Genomic DNA, 6,000 nt, shown 5'->3' with positions numbered 1-6,000 from the left:
AGATGAGGCTAAAGCAATCAATATATTAATGACAGAAGTAGATGTATGATATATAGGAATATTATAAATGGTGTTAAGATAAAAATTTCTCTCAAAGTACCAGTAGAGTGAGACTGTTTGAGATTCAGACACCCACATGGCTTCAAAAAGAACTGGATGATGCAGAACTCACAGAAATCTGGCAATAGCAGATTGTGTAACTGGAGAGGCAAAAATCCACTATGGTCAAGGCTCCCATCTTTACACCTGATGCTAGGTATTATTCTGAACATATGAGGGTATTGCTTGACTTGCAATGGCCATTATGACTGGACATGGATCTCCCACATTTGGCTGACCACAGGAGAGTGGATGGTGTTGTTTGACAACCACTGTGTCATGCCATAGAGTCACCATATCATTTACTCAAAGCTGATGGATATGACATAAGATCTACATGTGATTTGTATTGTATTGTTTTGTAATATTAAGTGGAAGACAGGTGAAATACGTAGCCAGAAGTAATTTCAACCATAGTAGGCAGATGAAACCAGCCCTCTGTGCAATATCAGCAACTCCAATGTGGATGTGCCAGACACTGGCTGGCTGGAGAGGGGACCAGGCATACATGTTTGGGCAGGTGAATTTCCTTGGTGCTTACTTTAGGCTGACCTGAATCACTTTCTAAGATGCACATATTACATTGTTTAGATCTCCTTGAACTGACAAGGGCCCAAGTCAGTTGCCTGAACACAGGCATCTTTTGAGATGACCTGAGGCCCCCAGGACATTAGCATGGAACTACCAAAGTATTGGGTTTTTGTGGCAAGGTTTTGGTAGCAGGGGTGGTTTCTGTGAAAACTACCAGAAGCTTCCTACATGTTCAGCAGAGCAAATGCAGATGGCTCCAAGATGGATTTGGCACTGACTGAGCCAAGCCAATCAGTGATGTATTTAGAGCTCCTGGGACAATGTATTTAAGGAGTTAATGTGAAGGAGCAATTGCAGCTGGAGAGAGGAGAAAGAATATGTGAGAGGAACAGCCTTGCAGACATCAGTGTCAGTGAAGAAGAAGGAGGATGTTCTCCAGGCACTGGAACTGAAATTTCCCAGAAGCCTGTGGTGAAGACTATGTGGAGGGTCAGCTGTGCCCCTGAAGCCCACAGAGGTCCACGGGGAAGCACAGATCCCCCTGCAGCCCATGGAGGAGCCCATCCAGAGCAAGTTTCCTGGCAGATTTCCACAAGACACCCATGCTGGACCAATCTGTTCCTGGAGGATTGCACACCATAGAAGGGATATTAGAACAATTAATGCAGAACCACAGTCCATGGGAAGGATTCACGTTGGAGAAGTTGGGGGATTATCTTCTATGGGCAGGATTCCACACTGGATTACAGTGTGTGAGGAGTGCTCTTCCTCAGCAGGAAGGATCAGCAGAGACAATGTGTGATGAACTGACCATGAACTTTTCATTACTTGGCTGCAAAGTAAGGTACAAACCTTAAATTTCATTGCTGCAAACCTACTTAGTATGGAAATTATCAGACCTTCAGTTATTTAAGCAGTGCGTTAGGTAGCAGCAGAAATGCTTAATGTAAAATGGCTACTGGCCATGCATCTGTGCTTTAATATCTCAGAGATGAAGTAATTACAATAATTGTCAAGGTTTGGGTTTTTTTTTATTTTTCCCTTAGAAGAGTCTACTTTTCAAGTCTGGACTGTTGCAGCATACTCTGTCTTGGTTGACCTAACCTGGTTCAGCTCCTCAACCACATTTGAAGAGGCAGACCCCGTGTAACTGTGCATACTTACTGTTTTGGTAATAAATGTCTTGACTTCCTGGTGGTTTTGAACCAGTCTTGGAAATACAGGAGTAAACCCTTGGTAGACTAAGTGGAAATGTCTCCCAAGTACATTTATGTTAGTAGACAGCAGCATTAAAAGACTAAATGACTTCTCAGTTACTGAAATAAGTCCCATTTCAGTACTACACACTTCACACGGAATTTGGACTAAGTTTTTGCTCTTCAGTGGAAATTGATTTTGTGTAACGTAATAGTTGTGTTTATTAAAGAACATCATATAACTGTCACCCTGAAAAATGTTTATGCATTTGCAGCCTGCATTGCGTGTGCATTTAGTGATGCAGCAGCTTAGTGCAATATATTTTAAATTACTAGTTTACTAAATTTAATCTCAGTTCAGTTTAATGTGATATAACTCTTAACTGCAAAAGAGTCTTTTAGGCAGAAAAAATCTTACAAAGAATTAACACACTACAGTAGTTTTTTAAACCGATCCTATTTCTTTGTGAGCCAGTCTTTGCCTTGTAGTAAATGAGGCCAATATTTTGATGAGCTGAAACCAACAAGAAATAAGTATCTGAACTGAATTGTCATTCAAGTGCTTATTGAAATACAGACTTAGCAAGTACAGGAGTAATTCTTATCAATTTACCTACAGAAAGTGATCTAAATACATGGTGATAGAAGCAATTTTGCAACACATTCTTCCCTTATTGAATTTAATGCATAAAAATTTCAACTTTCGTGTATGTAAAACTCAGCATTGCATTTTCACTTTTGAATAGCAGTGTTTTTATTTCTTCATTTAAGTCCCCGTGGATCTTTCTTTCATAAAAGATGTGGTTTTACAATACAGGGAATTTGAAGACTGAAGAGAAATGCTTCAGTTGTGCCTGAACTGAAGAGATAGGATGATTGTATATGAAAAGTCACCACACACGTCTCTAGAGTGCTATCAGCTCTAGATTAAGACACAGAATTCAAGTTTTTGAGCCATCCTGTGGAGATGGAATGAAATTGGTTCCAAAATGACAACAGTTTATCACAGTGTATCACAAACCAAAATTAAGACAGCAGTGAGAAGAATGAAACTATTTTTCTGGTCCTTTTTATACAGAGACCACAGACCAGATTTTCATAGGTGTGCAGCTATTAGGGTTGAGATCCAGTTCCTCCAGATCCCTCATCTAAATTGTTAAATCTATTTCACCCTTGTGAGTGATCCAGTCACTCTGCTTTCCAGGATTTTCTACCCTAAAAGAGACAAAATTCATTAGGCAACTCCCTTTTTGGCCTGTAATTTTCCTGGGCACCCACTGTCACTTGTTCATACAGGCTCAGCAGACCCTATGGAAATGCATCTATTTCTTCAGCCACTGGAATCAGGGTTCTACTTCCATCTAAAAACCAGCTGAAGCCTGTGTTTCATGAGCTGTATGGCTGGACTTGACAAGGGGCATTCCTGTCCTTTCTCTTCTCCCTCAGCTCTGAACTCCTCTTGTCAGACAAATCCATGTCTCCTGCCCAGGACTGGAAGAGCAAGGCTGTACTCACTTCTTCAATACCCCTCTTCTTAGGAGAGAGGTAACTTCTTTTCCTTTCATCTGTGCCCATCCCTTCTTTTACCCATGCATCGACGCACTAGAGTGCCCATGATTCAGAATAAGCCATTGGAGTGGACTTGAGAGTGACTTGGTACTTAGAGATAGAGGAGAATTTGACATCTTCCCAAGCATTCCACAGCATTGCATTTATTTCATCAGCAAGTTTATTTTGAACCTGACAACACACTAATTTCTAATTTCAAAACAATGAAATGTCCCTAAGGTAATTCTGAATGTACAGTAAATGCATTTAAGTAGTGTGATCATGTGAGAAAGAAGGAACAGGTATGGAAGGCTGCACTTTTTCAAGGAAACTGGACTTGCAAAAGAAAGAACTTATTTGCCTTGTAGTCTGTGGTGTTCGGGCAGGGATGAAGAAGGTAAATCTAGAATGCTGTTGGACATCTTTCTAGTGGAAACAGCTATTGATGAGGAAGTGGAAGTAAAATTTCACAGCTTAGCAGTTTGCATTTAACAGACAGAACACAGAAGTAGTACTGTTATGCAGCGATGTCAGAAGCAGAGAAAACACTCAAATCTAAATCAGGTGGTGATTTTTTTAAGCAGTTTTTCCAAGTGTTAGCAAATACTTTTGTGTCCCGAGAGGAAATGCTGAGACTGCAAAATCTATTACATAAGGCCATTTTCACATGGCTGTATGGCTGTATGCATTTGGAAGTATGTTTGTGAACAGAGAAGGAGCATTAAAACAGGAGATGGTAGTTTTAGGCACTGAGATCACTTGTTCCATCACAAATGCTACTGGTATATGGCTTCTAGCTCTTCTCTGGAGATCTTAAAATGATAAAGGGGTTTTCTGCATTGAAGCATGGTATTACCTCAGGGGAAGCTGTTAAATGAATCTAAAGCAGTAATAGAGTTATTTTACCTAAAATTAAGTATCCCAGAAGATCCATCCCCTTTGGGATATAAACAGAACTGCTCAGTCAGAACACTGTCAAGTTTGATTGCATGCACTGACTCTATACCGAGCAAAGAAAATCTCAGCACAGCCTGAAGGAAGATTATAATGACACAATACTATACATTATACATATTATCAAAAGTTGAATGTTCAGTAATCACCAATACAAAGAGGCTGAAAATCAAATCCTGATCTGCTTACCTGGGGCAGGACTGAAAGCATGCTTGCTCAGCAACATGGACGAAATGGAGCCACACTTTGAACTCAAGGAGTAACGAGGGAGACCTGAATGTCTGCAAGTGTTTGGCTGACCTTTCTGCATGGTTAATATTGCACAGAGTTTTTTAGGCTGTCTGCTAGGAAAAAAAAAAATATTGGCTCAAAGCAGTTGGTAATTGTATTGCTGTCCTAAGACAAGAAAACAAGCTTTCTAAGAATAAAACCAAAAACAACACATGGAACTAGAGGCCACACCGCACATTTTCTGTTATTTACCCTCCCCCCCCCCCCACACACACACAGACACACACACAGACACACACAAAAAAAAAAAAAAAAAAAAAAAAAGCTTTCATCTGTCAGACATGCAGGTAAAGTCAAAGTTGAAGGGACAGCTTCATGCCAATGGTTTATGGTGAGATTTTGTCCCTCAAAAATGGGCTTCTTGCTTCGGGAGTACACTCCACTGTATTTTGACAGTTTTTGGATAATGTAGCCATTCTCAGATGTTTCAGAAGTTCTCTAGACTGACTTAGAGTAACACCAACAAATCATTTCTTTGCCTTGACTGTTGACAGGCTCTGGAAGAAACAAGTGAAGGAGCTTTAGTTCAGTCTCTACTTACTGGTTCTTGCAAAGTACAAATAGGATTGATCTAGGTTTTAGTTAATAATTAGCACATGAAGAAAGAATATACTATATGTATTTCAAAATCTCTTGTGTCCCTAGATACTCAATATTTTTTTCCTTAAATATTACCAATAGACTTACCATCACTAATATCTTTATTTAGGTATTGGTGTTTCTGACACATGCCTGTGCATTCCTATTTTTAAAATACTTTGTCAGCAAAATCCAGTGAAGACATTATGCATCCCTTGAAATCAGGTCTGCAGCTGAACAGGAGCCACTCCTTGCACAGGGACAATTGCAGCAATGCCCCAGTACACTTAACAATCTCCAGTTTCTGCAAGTAACTAGCAGCTGATGCCAACAATCTTTTTCTGTTGTTGTATCTGAAGTTGTCATGTACTCAGACTGTAATTGAATTTCAGCACCTTCTCAGACTGTATTCCAAACTCACTCCTGGAAACCAATGTCCAGCCTTGGTTCTGGGCCTGCCACCTCCTGTTCCTGCTTTACAAACTTTCTCCTTTAGGGAAGGGTTGTTGATGGTCCCCTGAACTGTTGAGACCTCCATCCCCCTAACATGGCAATTAATAATAATTGCCACAATGGAAGACTAATTCCAATTCTGTCTCCTACATCTTTGTTCTCTTTAAAAACAGCACAAATCAATCCCTAAAACTGATCTGGATCAGTGCAGAAAATATGGAAGTTGGAGGTTATAGAAACGGGCACGGGCAGGGCAATTGCCCTGCCTGAATTTGGGAGAGGTGAGAGCCCATCCTGTGCACAAAAAGAAACCTTCATTAGTTCACAACTAGCATTTAAATCCATTGAC

The sequence above is a fragment of the Lonchura striata genome, chromosome 1 (assembly GCF_050655825.1).
Source record: "Lonchura striata isolate lonStrDom1 chromosome 1, ASM5065582v1, whole genome shotgun sequence".
Classification (NCBI taxonomy): Eukaryota; Metazoa; Chordata; class Aves; order Passeriformes; family Estrildidae; genus Lonchura; species Lonchura striata.
This window is presented reverse-complemented; position numbering follows the sequence as displayed.